This window comes from Ceratotherium simum, chromosome 16 (assembly GCF_057802395.1).
Source record: "Ceratotherium simum simum isolate JZ-2026a chromosome 16, ASM5780239v1, whole genome shotgun sequence".
Lineage (NCBI taxonomy): Eukaryota > Metazoa > Chordata > Mammalia > Perissodactyla > Rhinocerotidae > Ceratotherium > Ceratotherium simum.
This window is the reverse complement of record NC_141915.1, coordinates 26730932-26751730: the sequence shown is the minus strand read 5'-3', so window position 1 is coordinate 26751730 and position 20799 is coordinate 26730932. Positions and strand designations below refer to the sequence as shown.

The following is a 20799-nucleotide window of genomic DNA, read 5'->3' as shown; positions in this document are numbered from 1 at the left end:
AGCAACTAGAAGGATGTGCAACTATGACACACAACTATCTACTGGGGCTTTGGGGGGAAAAAATAAATAAATAAAATCTTTAAAAAAAAAAAAAAAAAAAAGAAAAGACACTTCAATCTTTAAAAAAAAAAAAAAAAAAATAAAATAAAATCCAATTCATGATAAGAAATATTTCATTAACCTGATAAAGGATACCAATCTTAAAACTAACAAACAAAAACAAGCAATCACATATAATGGTAAAATACTGAAAGTTTTCGCCTAAAATCAGGAACTAGACAAGAATACTCATTATTACCACTTCTGTTCAACAGAGTATGGAAGATTCTGTGCATAAGGCAAGAAAAGAAATTACTACAAGGAAGAAATAAAGCTGTTATTATTTGCTGAGAACTTGACTGTATAAGTATAAAACCCAATAATACAAATCTCTAAGTAGCAATATATATACAGACAACCCAACAATAGAGACAAACCATTAGAAATAAATATGTGGATTTACCAAAGTCACTAGATAACAGCACCTGTATTTTTATAAGTTAAGGACAAACAATTATAAAGTAAAATTTTAAAACAGTATCATATGATGGATATATGAATATATTGAACAAATTGGATTAAATCTAAGGAAAGATTTCAATATAATTACACAAAAATAAAACAAGACCAAAATAAATGGAAGTATATATCATAAGCTGAGAGACTTTCTAAACTGATATAGTTCAACTCTAATGAAATATCTACCAGGGGGTGGCGTAGCAGTTAAGTTTGTGCACTGCACTTTGGCAGCCCAGGGTTTGCAGGTTGGGATCCCGGGCGCAGACTTACTCAAGCCATGCTGTGGCAGCGTCCCATATAAAGTAGAGGAAGATGGGCACGGATGTTAGCCCAGGGCCAATCTTTCTCGGCAAAAAGAGGAGGATTGGCAACAGATGTTAGCTTAGGGCTAACCTTGCTCCCCACTAAAAAAAAAAATCTACCAGGAATGAGACTTCATTCTAAAATGTATATGGATATACATTCCACATGACAAAACTTATATTGTCAAGGTATAGTAGTCAAGACATTCTGTTCTTGACACTAAAACAGATGAAGAGATCGACATTTCCACCTTAAGAAAGTAGGAAAAGAAGAGCAAGTTAAATCCCATGAAAGTAGAATGACAGAATTAACAAAATACAACAAGAAATCAATGAGATAAAACTTGAGTAAGCAAAAGAAAAAAAATCAATGAAACTAAAACCTAGTTCTTTGAAAGCAAACTAAACCAATCTAAAAAGAAACATAATTTGAAGATTCCAGTATCTATGAAAGAAATTAAACTCATAATTTAAAACTTCTCCTAAAGAAATCCTCAAAAATTTGTAAATTCTATCAATCACTTAAACAAAAAAGTTTAGATATCCTACACAAATTCTTTCAGAAGGTAGAAGAGCAGTCACTTCCCAACTTATTTTATGGGGCCAGTAACACCTGAAAACTAAACATACTTCACAAGAAAAGAAACTACAGATACACTTATATATCTCTATGTCTCCTGACTATACATCAAAACTTTCTCAACAAAATATTAACAAGTCAAATCCAGCAATACAAAACCAGATGAGGTTTAGCTCAGGAACGAAAGGTTATTGAATAAAAGAGAACTTCTTCAACCTGATGAAGGGCATCTGCAAAAAACCCCACAGATGTAAGAATAAACATTTTTCCCAAAAGATCATGAACAAGGTAAAACTGTCTGCTCTTATCACTCCTATTTAACAATGACAAGCTAATTTTAAAATCCTTATGAAAATTTACAAAATGTGATTGGGGGACTTTACATAAATGAGACTTATTATTAAGCTACAATAATTAGAATAGTGTGAGATAGGATCTCACACCTATTAGAATGGCTATTACCAAAAAGATAAGAAATAAGTGTTGGATGTGGAGAAAAGAGAACGCTTAGGCGCTGTTTGTGGGAATGTAAATTGGTGCGACCATTATGGAAAACAGAATGAGGGTTCCTCAAAAAATTAAAAATAGAACTATCATATGTACGATCCAGCAATTCCACTTCTGGGTATTTATCCAAAAGAAATGAAAGGACTAACTCAAAAAAAGATATATACACCACCACATCCACTGCGGCTTATTTACAGTAGCCAAGACGTGGAAGCAACCTAACTGTGCATCAGTAGATGAACGGATAAAGAAAATGTGAGGTGTATGTACATACATATATATATATATGAGATCAATAAGTCCTGGGGATGTAATGTACAGCATGGTGATTATAGTTAACAACACTGTATTACATATTTAAAAGTTACTAAGAGAGATCTTAAAAGTCCTCATCACTAGGAAAAAAATTGTAACTAAGCGTGGGTGTAGTGATGGATGTTAACCAGACTTAATGCAGTGATCATTTTGCAATATATACAAATATCAAATCACTAATATAATGTTATAGTACGATGGCCTGAGCATACACATACAGATCAAGGGAACAGAATAGAGAGTCCATAAATAAACTCACACACATGGCCAACTGATTTTCAGCAAAGGTACCATATAATTAAATGATGAAAGGATAGTCTTTTGAACAAATGTTGCTAAAAGAACTAGATATTTGCACGGAAAAAATTAAGTTGCCCCCTAACTTATATTACATACAAAAATTAACTCAAAATAGTTCATGGATCTAAAAACATAAGAACCAGATCTATACAGCTTCTAGAACAAAACATAGCAGAAAAATCTATTTCTTAAATAAGAAAAAGCATGAATGTATAGATATAACTGACAACACAGAATTCATCAAAATTTAAAACTTTTACTTTTTAACACAGATATAAGAAAATGAAAAAGCAAGCCCCATATTGCGAGAAAATACTTTCAAAAGATATTTGACAAAGGGTTTGTATCCGGAATATAAAAAGAAATCTTATCACTCAATAATAATGATACATACAACATATTTTTTTAAATAGCCATAATATTTTAAAAGACAATTCACCAAGAAAGATATAGAAATAGCAACTAAACGCTTGAATAGATATTAAACATCACTAATCATCAGGGAAATGCAAATTAAAATCACTAAGGGATACCACTATATTCAATAGAATGGCTAAAATTTAAAAGACTGGTAATACAAGAATGCAAAGTAATTGAAACTCACATACACTGCTGTTGAGAATGCAAAATGGTACAGTTAATTTGAAAAATAGTTTAGCAGCTTTTATAAAGTAAACATACCCTTACCATATGTCATGCCTAAGTAATTTGTTATTCATAATAACAAAAACAGTTAAATGTTGATCAATAGGAGAATGGATAAATATATTGTGATATATTGATGCAACGGAATATTACTCAGCAATTTAAAAGAACAAATTATCCATACAACAACATAGATGAATCTCAAAACCATTATGACGTGAAAAAAAAGGCCAAACATAAAAATCTACATACTGTATGAGTCCCTTTCAATGAAAAGCTAGAAAGGCAAAACTATAATAATAGGAAGCAGATCAGTGGTTGCCAGGGGCCAGAGAAGGAGGGAAACTGTAGCGTATACAGTGGCATGAGAAACTTTTGGGGGTGATGGAAACATTGCTGTGTCTTAATTATGGTGGGTACTTACACAACTGTATACAATTGGCAAAACTAGAAGTGGGGGAGAATCTAGTAAAAGCTGAACTTCAATTTCTAAAACTGACACAAGGCAGAAATTTTTTTCTTAATGTTCCCAACTAATTAATCCAGTCCTCTGCTGAGAAGCAATGAGTTAATAATGAATGAAATCTAACATTTTGCTAGACCAACTGGGAAGGAAAAAACAGCTTGTCACCTTCAATTAGCAGCTCATTATAGCTACGGTACAATAGAAACTTGAATTCTGATCATTTCACTGGCATCCATACAATGTCACAACTGAGATTCTTCCTGAAGAAAGCCTTCAGTAGAAGTAGACAAAACAAACGCTATGAAGGTTCAGTTTAGAATTGACCGAACAAGACTTGCTAGAACTAAAACTTCTATTTATATACGGAAAAAAACCCTTACTCAATGCCTAAAAGAAAAAGATAATTCTTTAAAATAATCGCTTTCACAAAGTCACACATTCATAAAGGAGTCACGCTATCTGCCAATATAACACAGTTGTGTACACGCCTGACATATCCTTTTGTTCTCTATTTTTTCTCTTTTTAAAAGCCTTGACCATTTCCCTGAGACACAGCAAGACAATCTTAATTTTCCTCATGGGTAGGCTGATGAGAAAGCTTTCCATAACATCAGCAGCATGCATGCCCCATAACAGAAAGCAGGCGTGTTATACTAAAAGGTACGGACATGAAACAAGCTTTTATTTTGTACTCTAGTATATACCAAACAGTGCCACAAGAAAGTTGTATATAGAATGAGTCTTCATTAGATTTCTAGAGCTCAAATGGGTTAACATTTTTATAGGTTTGTGTCTGACATCTAAACATAAAGCTTCGCTTTAAGATAAACCTAATACTTGAAGGGAAAAAAGTTTCATATAGAAATGTTGAGAGCCAAATTTAGAATGTAATTGAATCCATTGCAAGCAAACACCAGAGGCTGGAAGAAAAGACAGAATGATGCAATTTGTATCATTAAATAGTTAGTTAACTCTCAATTGTGCCCAGGCACCTTTGTTTTCCCAATACATAAGATATTAACATGCATAATATAAAGTTATTTTGTACTTTTCATGATAAATACAAAATAGAAGCAAATGCAAATTCTCCTTAACTGACCTTTTCTTTGCCAAAGTAACTTGTTTTATAGTGAGTACCGAGGACGTATGTTGAAAAATTTTATATTGGAACAATCTGTTATCTACTGTACATGTGACCTACATCCATAAAGGAAGTTATTAAGCTTTTATTATAGAGGGAAAAGTCCTCCCACAGCCAAGGGTCTGGAATTTACACAGTTCATTCATTTCATTGGAGAGGGTTGACTACAACTATTTAAAGAGCAAAATTTTTAAAAAGCTTCCATCATTGAAAATTAAATGGTTAAATTAAGCAATTATGAACTATAAAACAAAATAGTTAAAATGAATTTCTTAAAGGGAAAAATACTGAAAATATAAATATAGAAGATAAACACCACCAACAAAACACTAAACATTTTCATCTAAATATGTTGCCTATTTTCAGCATTTCTTAGTTTCTCTGTAAGCCTTTGCATCACATTTTAAATTTCTTTTTTTTAATATACTTTATTTTTTAGAGCAGTTTTAGGTTCACAGCAAAATTGAGCAGAAGGTACAGAGATTTTCCATATACCCCCTCCCCCCATTCATGCATAGTCTACACCATTATCAACATCACCCCCCAGAGTGGAATGTTTGCTACAGTCGATGAATCTACAATGACAACATCATGATCACCCAAAGTCCATAGTTTATATTGGGGTTCACTCAGTGTTGTACATTCTATGGGTCTGGATAAACTTAGAATGACATGTATCTAACGTTATAGTATCATACAGAATAGTCTCACTACCCTAAAAATCCTGTGTGCTGTGCCCATTCATCCCTACTTCACCCTTAACCCTTGGCAAACACTGGTCGTTTTACTATCTCCATAGTTTTGCCTTTTCCAGAATGTTGTATAGTTGGAACCATACAGTATGTAGCCTTTGCTGACTGGCTTCTTTCACTTGGTAACGTGTTTAGGTTTCACCCATTTCTCTTCATGGCTTAATAGCTCATTTAACTTTAGTCCTGAATAATATTCCATTATCTGGATGTACGACGGTTTATTTGTCCATTCATCTACTGAAGGACATCTTGGTTGCTTCCAGGTTCTAGCAATTATGAATAAAGCTGCTATAAATACCACGTGGAGTTTCTTGTGCAGATGTAAGTTTTCAACTCCTCTAGGTAAATATCAAGCAGGGGAGTTGCTGAATTGTATGGTAAGAATATGTTTAGTTTTGTATGAAACTGCCAAACTGTCTTCCAAAGTGGTTTTACCATTTTGCATTCCTACCAGAAACAAATGAGAGTTCCTGTTGCTCCACATCTTTATCAGTATTTGATGTCAGTGTTCTGGATTTTGGTCATTCTAATAGGTATATAGGTATCTCACTGTTGTTTTAATTTGAATTTCCCTGATGACATATGATGTACAGAATTTTTCAAATGCTTATTTGATATCTGTATACTGTCTCTGGGGTGAGGTCTTTTGCCCAATTTTTAATCAAGTTGTTCATTTTCTTATTGTTGAGTTTTAAGAAAAGCTCTTTGTATATTTTGGATAGCAGTCTTTTATCACATATATGTTTTGCAAGTGTTTTCTCCCGATTGGTGGCTTGTATTCTCATTCTCTTGAGGGTATTTTTGAAAAGCAGAAATACTTAATTTTGGGGGTTTTTTTCGTGAGGAAGATCAGCCCTGAGCTAATATCCATGCCAATCTTCCTCTTTTTGCTGAGGAAGACTGGCCCTGGGCTAACATCTGTGCCTATCTTCCTCCACCTTATATGGGATGCCGCCACAGCATGGCCTGACAAGCGGTGCGTCGGTGCGCACCTGGGATCCAAACCCGGGCCGCCAGCAGCGGAGCGCACACACTTAACCATTACACCACAGGGCCGGCCCCCAGAAATATTTAATTTTAATGAAGTCCAACTTTTATTCAGAAAATTGAATCTGTGAAGTATAGGACAAATCACAGAAACATTTCCAGAAGGAAGAGTAAATGAATAAAAGAGATTAAACGGAAGACAGCAGACAAAAAGAACTGAACATAGAGAATCAATTTATGAAAATACATATTACTGAAGAAATTCTGCCTCAAGACTGCAGTATCAGCCTGATAGTTTCTAGCCTGCCAGCCTACCCTATTTCCTACCTGCCAGCCCCACAATCACATAAGACAATTCCTTGAAATAAAAATCGTGTGTGAGTGTGCGTGTGCGCGTGCGTGTGCGCATGGTGTATGTGTACACTGAATGAAATACTGGAGAACAGAGAGTACAACACACATGCTTAGAGCCAAGCAATTGCTCAACAAAGAACTGCGAGGACACTAAGCTTGCATCTCTGGCTGAGTCTTTGACTTCACACAAGCCGGAGGTGAAGGCTAAGGCAGAGTTGCAGATGTCACCACTACACACTCAAGGACTATCCCAGCTCAGAGCCAATTTGCAAAAGTTAGAGTATTTCATTTTTCTTTTTGGCTCCTGGTGTTTAAGAAAATCTCTGTTAGGTCACTGGCTGATTGCTGAGATAACAGAGATATCAATAATCACACAAAACAACAAATAGTCTTTACAAAAAGTTTGGAAAAGTCACTAAACAATGTGTGGCTACAGGCCTCAACAAGCAAAAAGAGCATACCCTAGGGAGGGGGGACAATCTGATGTTCAGAGTTGCCACATTATAATATTCAAAATGTTCACTGTTCAACAAAAAATTGCAAGAAACAGGAAAGTATAGCTCGTTCATAAAACAAAAATAAACCAACAGAAACTGACACTGAGGAAACCCAGACATTGGACTTACTATACAAAGAATTTAGATCAACTGTCTTAAATATGCTCAAAGAGCTAAAAGAAACTATAGAAAAAAACTAAAGGAAAAAGATGAATTAACAAATTAACTTAGAAATTATGAAAAAGGAACCACATAGAAATAATAGAACTAAAAAGTACACGCTCACTTAACCACTAAGCCATGGGGCCAGCCCTTAAGATCAACACTATAAATCAACTAAAGTAACCGACTTACAGAAGGCTCTACCTAACAACAGCAGAATACACAGTCTTTTGAAGTGCCCATGGAACATTCTACAGGATATACAAATTGTTAGCGAGAAAACAAGTCTCAGTAAATTTAAAAACAATGAAAACAATCTCTTAAACCAAATTAGAATGAAATTATGAATCAAAAACAGGAGGAAAATTGGAAACTCACAAACAAGTGGAATTAAACAATAACCTCAAACAATCATCAGGTCACAAATTTGTGGCATTAAATAAATTCTTAAAAAATCCACACCACATTAACAGAATGAAGCGAAAGAAAAAGAAAGATCATCTCAACTGATACAGAAAAAGCATTTGCCAAAATGCAACATCCTTTCATGATAAAAAACACATAGGAAACTAAGAATAGAAGAGAAATTTCCAAATATGATGAAAGAGCTTTTATGAAACACCCACAGCTAACATTATACTCAATGGTAAAAGACTGAATGTTTTCCCCCTAAGATCAAGAACAAGACAAGGTTGCCCACGCTCAATCTTGCTATTTAACATTGTATGGAAAGATCTAGCCAAAGCAATTGGGCGAGAAAAAGAAATAAAAAGCTTCTAAATTGGAAAAGAAGAAGTAAAACTATCTCTATTCACAGATAACATAATCCTATATATAGAAATCCCAACACATGTTGTTTCCTGTCTTGTTAATCATGTGTTGGAGAGGATGTGGAGAGAAGGGAACTCTCATACACTGCTGGTGGGAGTGCAAACTGGTGCAGCCACTATGGAAAACAGTATGGAGATTCCTCAAAAAATCAACGATAGAACTACCATATGATCCAGCTATTCCACTGTTGGGTATTTATCCAAAGAACTTGAAAACACCAATTTGCAAAGGTACATGCACCCCTGTGTTCATTGCAGCCTTATTCACGATAGCCAAGACTTGGAAGCAACCTAAGTGCCCATCAAGGGACGAATGGATAAAGAAGCTGTGGTATATATACACAATGGAATACTACTCAGCCATAAGAAACAACGAAATCCAGCCATTTGTGACAACATGGATGGACATTGAGGGTATAATGCAAAGTGAAATAAGTCAGAGGGAGAAGGTCAAATACCGTATGATTTCCTTCATTAAGTAGTAGATAGTGACAACAATGGACGGATACATAGGGACAGAGATTGGATTGGTGGTTGCCAGAGGGGAGGGGGGAGGGAGGAGGATGAAAGGGATAATTCGGTGCATGTGTGTGGTGATGGGTTGTAATTAGTATTTTGGTGGTGAACATGATGTGGTCCATGCAGAAATAGAAGTACAATGATGTACACCTGAAATTTTTACAATGTTATAAACCAATGTTACTGCAATAAACAAAAATTAAAAAAAAAAAAAAAAAAAAAAAAAAAAAAAAGAAATCCCAGAGAATCCACAAAATAGTACTAGAACTTATAAATTCAGGAAAGCTGCAGGGTATAAGATCAACATGCATAAACCAGAAATTATTAATCCAAAAGAGAAATTAAGAAACCAGTTTCATTTAAATAGCAATACAATCTCTATCAAAATTCCAATGGCTTTTTTTGCAAAAGTCAAAAGTCAACCTACAAGTAAATGGAATTCCAAGAGGCCCCAAATAAGCAAACAATATTGAAAAAATACAAACTTGGAGGACTCACATTTCCTCATTTCAAAACTTACAACAAAGCTACATTAATCAAAACACTGTAATACTGACATAACATTAGACATATAAATGAATGCAATAGAATTCAGAGTCCAGAAATAAACCCATACATCTACGATTAATTAATTTTTGAAAAAGGTGTCAAGTCCATTCAATGGGAAAAGAATAGTATCTTCAACAAATGATGCTGGGAAAACTGGAAGTCCACATGCAAAAGAATGAAATGGGACTCTTATCTTACATCATATATAAAAATTAACTCAAAACGGATTAAAGGGGGCCGGTCTGGTGGCATAGTAGTTAAGTTTTCGCGTTCCACTGCGGCAGCCCGGGGTTCACCGGTTCAGATCCTGGTTGCGGACCTACTCACCGCTCATCAAGCCATGCTGAGGCAGCACCCCACAAAGAAGAGCTACAACTCTACAACTATGATACAGAACTATGTACTGGGGCTTTGGGGAGAAAAAATAAAAAAGAAGAAGATTGGCAACAGATGTTAGCATAGGGCCAATCTTCCTAAAAAAAAAAGTAAAAAAAAAATAGATTAAAGACCTAAACATAAGAGGTAAAAAGAAAAAACTCTTCGAAGAAAATATAGGGGTAAATCTTCATGATCTTGGATTTGGCAATATTCTTAGATATGACACCAAAAGTACAAGCAACAAAAGAAAAAATAGAAAAACTGGATTCCGTCAATATTAAAAACTTTCAGGCATCCAAGGGCATTATGAAAAAAGTGAAAGACAACCTTAAAAAATGTGAGAAAATATCTGCAAGTCATATATCAGATAAGGGTCTAGTATCCAGAATATACCAAGAACTCTTACTATTCAACGAGAAGACAAACAACCCAATTAAAAAATGGGCAAAGGACATAAATAGACTTTTCTCCAAAGGATATATACAAATGGCCAACAAGCATATGAAAAGACGCTCAACATCATTAGTCATTAGGGAAATGCATATCAAAACCACAGTGAGATACCACTGCACGCCCACTAGGTGGTCATAATAAAACAACTAAAGAAGACAAAGTGTTGGCAAGGATGTAGAAAAAGTAGAACCCTGGTGGGAATGGGAAAGGGTGCAGCCACTATGGAAAACAGCTTGGTGGCTTCTCAAAAATCTAAACATAGAAATACCATATGACCCAGCAATTCCACTCCTAAGTGAATACTCACGAAAAATGAAAGCATATGTCCACACAAAAACATGTACATTAACATTCATATCAGCATTATTCATAATAACCACAAAGTGGAAACAACCCATATGTCTCTCAACTGATGAATGCATAAACAAATTGTAGTATACACATACAATGTAATTTTATTTGGCCTTAAAAAGGAACGAAGTTCCAACTATATGACACTCTGGAAAAGACAAATCTATGGAGACAATAAAAAAATCATTGCTTGCCAGGGGTTAGGGGAAGAGTGAGGGATGAATAGGGAAAGCGCAGAGGATTTTTAGGACAATGAAAATACTCTGCATGATACAATAATGAAGAATACATGTCATTATCCAGTCTGAGAAACATGATGATACTATTAAACAAAATAGTCACTGAGGGCATCTGTGTATATATATTCAAATCACTGATAGAAAAAGCTGATAAATAAGTAGAAAGGAAATATGTAACCAAGAGAACAGAACAGAGGATGAAACCTTGGGAAACAAAGACATTTTAAAAAATATTACAATATTTTTATGCTTTATTAAAAGTATTTATTTTCAAGTCTCCAATAAACTGTGATCTTGTGTAAGCCACTAAAATCACTCATTTTTTCATATCATATCATTCAATTTTCATGCCCTGGGCATGTGCCTAGAACACAGTAGTATAGCATCAATAAATATTTTTTAATGAAGGAGTAATCAGAGCAGCTGAAGGAAAAACAATATTTTCAGAAACAGGGTGTAATGAGCAGTGCCCAAAATTGAGAATTATAAGAATCATAAGTGTGGGGACTTGTGATCTATTTCATTATATCACACTCAAAAGTTACAAACAAAAATCTATCTACCTTGTTAGCAGTTAGTAGTGAGTAGTACTACCTTGTTGGTAATATTCCTAAACGATAGCTTTGATCATTTATTCCTGTTTCAGAAACTATCAATGACACCTCATTGCCATAGAAAAAAGTTCAAACTTTCATCTAAGCAAATAAAGCCCTCCGTGAAATGAACTCAATTTTTTTTTTTTAACATTTAGTTTACATTTTCTTCTTTCATACAACTTGTACTCTAGCCCATACACTCTTAGTGCCTTTTTCACTCACGGCCTTTTTCACTCACGGCCCTCTATCTGCCTGCCTCTATTCCACCCCTATCTCCACACATCTAAATCTCAACAATTTTTCAGACTGACTACAATGATATCTCTCCAGCTTCAAGTACTTGTTTATTCCTTAGAAATCTCTTGATACTTTTACCCATCAAGTCAATAAAAGGATCTGCCAGCCATAATCAACTTAATGAGAAATGTCCTAGTCACCATCCCATGATGAATCAGCCGTCTTAAAAGGCCATGCTCTTCACTACAAAGGCCCTCCCCTTAGTCAGACCAGAGGAGGTACTGGACGCAAGGACAAGCAATTTACATGTTGGCAGGAAGTACTAAAAAAAGAAAAGAAAAGAAAAACTAACTATATTCGGAGGATAGAAGATTATCGGTGATGCTGGTATATCCTAACACCTCGTATATCACGTATCTAAAATGGTTACATAAAGAGCAATAAAATTATAGAGCAATATGGAACTAAACAAGGAAGAAAAAATCAAAAGCCAAAATTAAGCTTTACTCTCAAAATGATGGAAAAAAATTATTGCTTTTTATCTTATCATTGATTTATTCATTTGATAAATTTTTATTAGTTGTTTTCTCTGTGCTGGGCACTCTGAACAAAAGAGGCCAAAATTCTTCCCCTCACTGGGCATATTCTCGAATGTGAGGACAAATATAAACACATAAATAAGTGTAGTAAATCAAATAATAGGCATTGGTGAATAATATGAACAAAGAAAAATTCAATAGGGAAAAAGGATAAGTGCAGAGGATAAAAGGACATGCATCACGGCCCACAGATCATACGAGGGTGAGAGAGGACGAATTAGAAAAGACCCGGGAGTACTGGTTTCTTTTGGTGACTGATATAAACCTATAAGAAGTGCACAATCGGTCACGATGGTCACAAGGTACATAACGGCAGTGTGACTATGAGTGCAGGGAGAAGATCAGAGAGCATGGAGATGGGACTTCCTCTTAACCTCATCAAACAGTGATATAGATGTTAGGGAAAGGGGAGTAATATATTTTAAGCCAATTTAAAAATATATATATGCAAATACTACATAAAACAAAACAACAATCAAAAAAAGCACAGAAAAATTAACAAAGCTAAGACAATGCAAATACCAAATTAAGGGAGTATTATTAGGAAATTTTGTCTTTTGAAAGAAAGCCAGCCTTAGATAAAGGGGAATTTATTTTCAATACCAGGGTGGAATCCAAAGAAATAAAAGAAAGAGCCTAGAAACTGGATACCAGAGTAGGGAGGAAAAAGAGAGAGAGGAAGAGGACACTACTGAGATGAGAAATCAGAAAAGTGGAGGAAGGAACTACGTCCCACCATGAGGAGTCACAAAGGATCAAATTCCACAGAGTGTGTGGAAAACTGGGAAATAGAAGGAAAGGGCTTGGAACTAGCTATGCTCAGGGCTCTAAATAGAAAGCTAAAAATTTTGTTTTAGCACATTTTCTATTTTCTATCGTCATATAGGCAGGTGGTATCTCGGCCCCAGAAGTTAACACCAGAGTAATACAGGTCCATACCACTACATATGATGCATTATGAAGTAGTAGCCTTATATTATCAATGATTACGAGTTTCCTAATGAATTTACCAAATGTAGCATGGTTGTCCACTACCAAGAAACTGAAATTCCATTGTAATCAAAAGATCTCCTTTTTTAAAAGGTTATTATCCAATGATCTGTGATTGAACAATGACAGGATATATCTATCACTCGCTTCTGTTAATGAGTGATATTGATGAGAATTAATTCCAAAGTAGAAAAGTACACATTGAAAAATCTAAAAGTCATTGGCAGTTGTTTTACATTTTGTAATTATTTTTAAATAAAGATATACTGAAGTAAACTATACATAAAGAAGAGTGTACACATCTAAGGTAAACACTTTGATGAATTTTAAGGTAGATATGTAACTCCACTCAGATAGAAAAATACATTTCCAGTATCTCAGAAATGCTCCTCATGCCGTCTTGCATTCACTAGTCCTCGACCTCCCTCAAGGTCATCCCTAGAGACTGGTGGCCTGATTAAGCAAGCAGCTGTGTGGAGGATGCCCCCACATTCAGGCACTGCAGCCGGTCTCCAGCACACAGCCAGCAGTACACCACAACCCTCAACCCTAAATCCACAAAGAAATGAGCCTGAGTAAGTTTACATGTGGATCCTCCCTCAGTCAAGCCTGCAGAAAACAATTCGGCTGACACCTTGACAGCACCTTGTAAGATCCTAAGCTAAGGACCCAGTTAAAACTGTGCCTGGACTGCTTACCCATAGAAACTATGAGATAATAAATGTCTGTTGTCTTAAGTCTGTCCTAATTTATTACACAGCAATAGATAACCAATATACATTTTCTCTCTTTTGCACACAATGATCTTGAGATTCAGTGCAATCCCAAAGACCAGGAGGATTTTCTAATGGAAGTATAAAAGTTTAAATCCTTCTGACATTTACTACTTCAAAATAATATCACTTGCCTTTTCACTTACTATATTTGAAGATTAAATTTCAGCATTGTAACTAAAGTTATGATTTACTGTTTACTATTTTAATCTATCAAATTAATTTCTTTCCTTAAAGTAGTATATGGACAACTGTGTTAAACGAATACACTTTTTTTTTTAATTTTACTTATTTATTTATTTAACAATTTTATTTGTTTATTTTTTCCCCCAAAGCCCCAGTAGATAGTTGTATGTCATAGCTGCACATCCTTCTAGTTGCTGTATATGGGACGCGGCCTCAGCGTGGCCAGAGAAGTGGTGCATCGGTGCGCGCCCGGGATCCGAACCCCGGGCCACCAGCAGCGGCACGCACGCACTTAACCGCTAAGCCACGGGGCCGGCCCTAAACGAATACACTTTTAAATAAAATTTTTAAATTTTACCAATATAAACTATTCTGAAACAACTCTGAGTGGGTTTCTACTTCTCGGGTTCTTCAGTAACACACTTAACATTGTTGGTATCCTAACTTACTTTTATTAAGACAATAGAGACAATTTCCAAAATAATAACACTGAAAAACTACTGACCATTAAGGACTTGTTTTTTCTTTTTTTTGGTGAGAAAGATTGGCCCTGAGCTAACATCTGTTGCCAATCTTCCTATTTTTGCTGCAGAAGATTGGCTCTAAGCTAACATCTGTGCCCATCTACCTCTATTTTGTATGTGGGAAGTCACTTCAACATGGCTTGATGAGCAGTGTGTCGGTCCACATCCGGGATTCGAACCTGCGAACCCTAGGCCGCCAAAGCGGAGTGCACAAACTTAACCACTACTCCACGGGGCCAGCCCCGAGCATTAAGTACTTTTAATCAAAAAGTTATTTTAGTTTTCATAAGTCACACTGGTAATTTGTTGTTAATGAATTGCAGTTACGCAGTTAAAAGATTTGACGAAATGTACATAACCCCATCATATGGCGGAGTGACTATCAGAACTCTCATTCCATTACTCCAGAATCATTTCATGTACAAATGATACTATACATGTTGTAAACATGGGAAAATATTCTGACAGTCTGTTTCAGATCCAAAAATTACTTCTTAAGGAAAAAGTCAACACCACAGTGAGGCCCAGGCAAATGAACAACTAAAAGGAGCATGAATTGGAATAGGAACTAAATAAGATTTTTAGGTAAGTACAGTTAAGTATTCCTGTTGAAGTACATCTTTCCATGGAAGAATCAATAATTCCTTTTCTATGTCAAAAACTAGGTTACCAGCATCTAGAGAATGAGAAATGACCTAGGTATCTTGGGGTTTTTGTGAAGACTTGGTATGATTGTTGACTACTTTAGTGTTGGGTTTTTTTTTTTTTTGATAATTCATAAAGGAATGATGATGGTGACCTTACACTTTATCTTTGAAATTTAAACACCGCCTAAAAATGGTGTATTAGATGCAACACTATCTGTTATTATTGATGGAAAACAAGAATTACAAATAATACAATATTAAACTCCTAACCTCAAATTTATAACTATCAAAAACACTTAAATTGAGTCTCAGAGTTTACTTTTTATTTTTATAACAGTATGTTTTTTCTTCATATTCATGTATTTTATTAGAATCATAGCCATTTCTTACCCTGGACAATATTTTCAAAATAGTTTTTTTGTAATGCAATACAATGAGCATCACGTTAAAGCAATGTGAAATATGACTTTTACGATTTGAAAATTCTAAACACTAATATCATTTTCTTTTACAAAGACTTTTATTATTTTCACTTATGATATTTAACAGATTGAACCAAAATTAGGAAAAGCGGAACAAAGTATTTGAGAAAGTGACATTTTCCAAGAATGTGCACATACAAGTGAAATACAAAATAGCAAAGACATTTTAAATCTACCACAAATTGCAAGAAGCATGGAAACACTTATTTTTAAATAGGAAAAAGCTGCACAACCTTCAATATGTGTTACTGAATCTAATCCTTTAAATATAAGAGGAAAATTTTTGATAGTATTACATTATTTGTATTCTTATTCAGCTCCTAAAGAACAAAAGCCAGTTGGTTGCGTTTTTTATTAAGTAATTAAAAAGAAAATGTAAACTTAACCATATTAAAAGCTAAATTTGTGATTTGCCTAGTCAATAACAACATTTTTCTTCTACAAAGTTCTGAATAAACACTGCGTAATTAAACCTTCCAACACTACCACAAATTGAGAGAGTGGTATTAATGATACTTTTACATGGGGAGGTAAGAAGGCAGGAAGGAGTAAGTAAAATCTCCACATAAAAATACGAGGTAATGTTAAAATTGGGGTTGGAATCAGATGATATTCAATAGGGTTTCTCATCTCATGTACTACATGAGAGGCATCCAAAGACATAATACATTATATTTTTTTAAATAAATTTCTATTAATTGCAATTAAATACAAAGATGAGTTGGAAACACTCTACCTTCAAGATGTCAAAATAATTAGCTATTTCTTTAAAAAAAAAAAAATAGAAAATAGGGGGCCAGCCCCGTGGCTTAGCGGTTGAGTGCACGTGCTCCACTACTGGCGGCCCAGGGTTCAGGTCCTGGCACGCATCAACACACCACTTGTCAGGCCATGCTGAGGCGGCGTCCCACATACAGCAACTAGAAGGATGTGCAACTATGACATACAACTATCTACTGAGGCTTTGGGGGGAGAGGGGGGAAGCAGGATTGGCAGTAGATGTTAGCTGAGAGCCGATCTTCCTCAGCAAAAAGAGGAGGATTAGCATGGATGTTAGCTCAGGGCTGATCTTCCTCACAAAAAGAAAAAAAAAAAAGAAAAGAAAGTTATAATACAAGAAAATATGTTTAATACGCCACAATGAAAAGAAATGCAACGGAGATTCAAATTACGGAAGAGATGTTACAGGGAATAAGAAAAGTCTGCAGTTTACTTCATATATCCATATATGAATAATACAAACATATATATAATTTATATATGTATGATACTATTTTCCACTATGCCTACACAGTCTTTGTCCACTAAAAACCATTAAGTACAGCACTTAAAATTTTATTTAGGAAAAATTTTCAAAATATTTAGTGTATAGTAAAGATCAGCAAAGTATGTCCCAAATCCAACCCCGACTGCTAGTTTCACTGGAACACAGCCACACCCGTTTCTTTCTTTCTTTTCTACGGCTGAGTTCAGTAGTTGCCACAGAGACCATATGGTCTGCTGAGCTTTAAAACATTTCCTATCTAGCAAAAGAAAAACTTTACTGACCCCTGATTTACAGTTTTTGATTTCTAGCATATTTCTGCTTTACACTGTCTGTCTCAGAGGTCTTATGGTATTTGCGTCAGTTGTTGCAGAGGAATACGAGATGGGCGCAAGTTCCTGAAATACAGGAACTCTACAATGATGTATCTTGGGATTAACCATTCTGATATTTGACATTTCCTCCATTGCATTATTTTGCTTCTCTTACTTGGGAACTATGCAAATGTTCTAATTTTATTCCCATTTTGTTTAAGCTCTCTCTCATTTAATTCAGTTTTCTAACTCTTCTCCCCTCTGTGCCTTCCAATTTCTTCATCAATCCTGTGGTGAATTTGTGGGGTTTTTTCCCCCTTCTATTTCTTTCTATAGGTCATTATCTCTCTTACTATCTCACCCTGTCTTCTCTGAGTCTTTTATTTCTGTTTTGTGCTCTTCCTTCCTAGAGAAAATTAGTTTATTAAATTAGATAATTGTGAAATATTAGTTTACCATTTTCAACTGCTCCACAGAAAAACAATTCTGATTATTCTTCACTTACCAATAACTTTTCACTGAGTTAGGTTTTCCACTTGTCCAGTTCAGTAAGTTTTCAAAGATAAAGTTGTTCCTAATATTGCTTATTATCCTTTAATGACCATAAGATCTGTAGTGATGCTCCTTCCTTCATTCTTGATATTGGTAATGTTTGTCCCAATCAGTCTCACTAATGGGTTATCAATTTTATTGATGTTTTCAAAGAACTAGCTTTTGGCTTAATTGATTTTCTCTGTTGTTTGTCCATTTTCTTTCATTGATTTCCATTTGTTATTGTCGTCCTTTTTCTTATTTTAAGTGAACTTGCTTCTCTTCTTTAGATTCTTAAGGTGAAAGGTTTTAGATCTTTCTTCTCACATGTGAGCATTTAGTGCTATAAGTATTGCTCTGTCTCTGCTTTAGTTGCATCCTACATTTTGATGTGCTGTTTTTTTAATCATTCAGTTCAAAATCTGATCTATTTTCTCGTGATTTCTGCTTGACCCATTTCCAAACATTGCAGAGATTTTCCAGAGAGATATTTGTTATTGATTTCTAATTTAATTGCACTGTGGTTGTAAAACATACTCTATTATTGAGCCTTGCTTTATCACCCAGCACATGATCAGTCTTGGTGAATGTTCTTTTTTTTTTTTTTTTTTTTAAAGATTTATTTATTTATTTTCGCCCCAAAGCCCCAGTAGATAGTTGTATGTCATAGTTGCACAGCTTCCTAGTTGCCGTATGTGGGACACGGCCTCAGCGTGGCCGGAAAAGCGGTGCGTCGGTGTGCGCCCGGGATCCGAACCCGGGCCGCCAGCATCAGAGAGCACGCACTTAACCGCTAAGCCACAGGGCCGGCCCTTGGTGAATGTTCTATGTGCACTTAAAAGTATGTGGATATAGTATTCTATAAATATCAGTTGAGTCAAGTTGATATTGCAGTTCATGTCTTCTATATCCTGACTGATTTCCTGTCTACTGGTTCCATCAGTTACTAAAAGAGGAGTATTAGTCTCTAACTTTAATTGTTGATTTCTCTAATTTCCTTTCAGCTGTAATATTGCTTCACGTGTTTTGAAAATTCATACACTTTGAAGCACATATTTGAATGGTCATTTTTTTAAAAAAAGACTGAAGATATTCAAGGAAGAATATATGCTTGCCCATCATCTTCCCTTAAGAAATAAATATTTGGTTACTACACGAGTACGTATTCCTTTGTAATATAGGTATAGGTAAGTTGAAAGGTAGAGGAGAAAGAATCTAAGGCAATTCCAAATAGATTGGATTAAAGTTCTAGTGAAGTAGGAGGCATGGTAATCTGATGAATGTAAAAGGGCTTAAACAAAGTTATGAATATTTGGAACAGCTAGTTTGCAATCTTTCGTTAGATCTATTTATTAAATACATACCTACTAATATAAGTTTTACCATCCAAATCTAAGTTTAACTTTTCTGATGTTTGCTAAGAAAAGTAAAATTTCTACTAAATAAAAGGAAACCAAAGTTAAAGTACAATCATTTGAGAATACAGCAAAATGTTCCAAGTCTCCAAGAAACTACCAAGTCTCATTTCCCAACAACATAAAGTACAAGTTTGTCAGCCTGTCAAATATCTCTCCTAAATTAAAAATCCAGGGATCTGCCCTCCCCAAATAAATTAATCCACAATTATCAATAAGAATTAGCACACTTTAAAATCTCCCAACTGGTTTTAATTAGACCAATGAGGTGTAAGTGAGACATATTCTAATTACTTTTCTACATTACCTGTCTAACTTGAAGCAGTACATAAGTATGTTGAGGTTATCATAACTAAAACCCCAACGCATAGGAAACATTTTATTTCAAAGCTATTACAAGGACATAACTCCATCTAAAAATAATACATGACAATTCATAATAATATACATGTAATATATTTGTAAACAACATTAATGATCCATATTATTAAAAAATTCTAACACTTCCAAAGACAATGAAAGTAGAATTTAAAACAAACAATGAGTTTATTCTAACAAATAAGGAAAAGAACTGTCTACCAATCCTCCCAGGCTACTTTTCATGCATTTTAAAAAATCATTTGGAGATATTAAAATATTATTAATGAAGGAATGCAAACAAAGTAACTAAACAAATCTAGTTAATGTCATCTGTACATTTCACAGATTTATAAGCTTTTTCACTCAAAAGAACTATATAAGCTTCTGGAGGGCAGAGACTATGTCTTGTTTATTGTTGTATGTTGAACATAGTACTATTTGTTAAAACAATCAAGTGAGAATTAAGAATTAATTCATCAATGTTAACTGCTTGTTATCAATTAACTACTCTGTATGATACTATAATGGTGAGTACATGTCATTACACATTTGTCCAAATGCGCAGAATGTACAACACCAGCAGTAAAACCTAATATAAACTATGGACTTCGGGAGATAACAATATGTCAATGCAGGTTCAAGTGTAACAAATGTACCCCTCTGGTGGTGGACGTTGAAAATGGCGGAGGCTATGTATGTATGGAGAAGAGAATAAACAGAAAATGTTTGTGGCTTTTGCTCAACTTTGCTGTGAACCTAAAACTGCTCTACAAAATAAAGTCTATTTTAAAAAAAGGATTAAAGACTACTTGGCAAAATTCTATTTCTGAAAAAAAGATATGAAAATGTTTGACATTCTGTCTTTTTGTGAATCTTACTTTTCTAATAATAAGTCCATGTCTGTGGCTGTTGTATAATCTTTATACTTTCATCAAGAGAATCATGATTATTGTGCATTTCATAAATACCAGCCATTGTTATAAAGACTTTACATCT

The 20799-nt window shown here is 34.7% G+C and overlaps 1 protein-coding gene across 7 annotated transcripts in view; it reads right to left on the bottom strand.

Annotated features, from left to right (window-relative positions):
• The window catches only part of BCAS3 (BCAS3 microtubule associated cell migration factor), a 562723-nt gene that overhangs the window by 435403 nt on the left and 106521 nt on the right, over positions 1–20799 (bottom strand). The window lies entirely within an intron of this gene.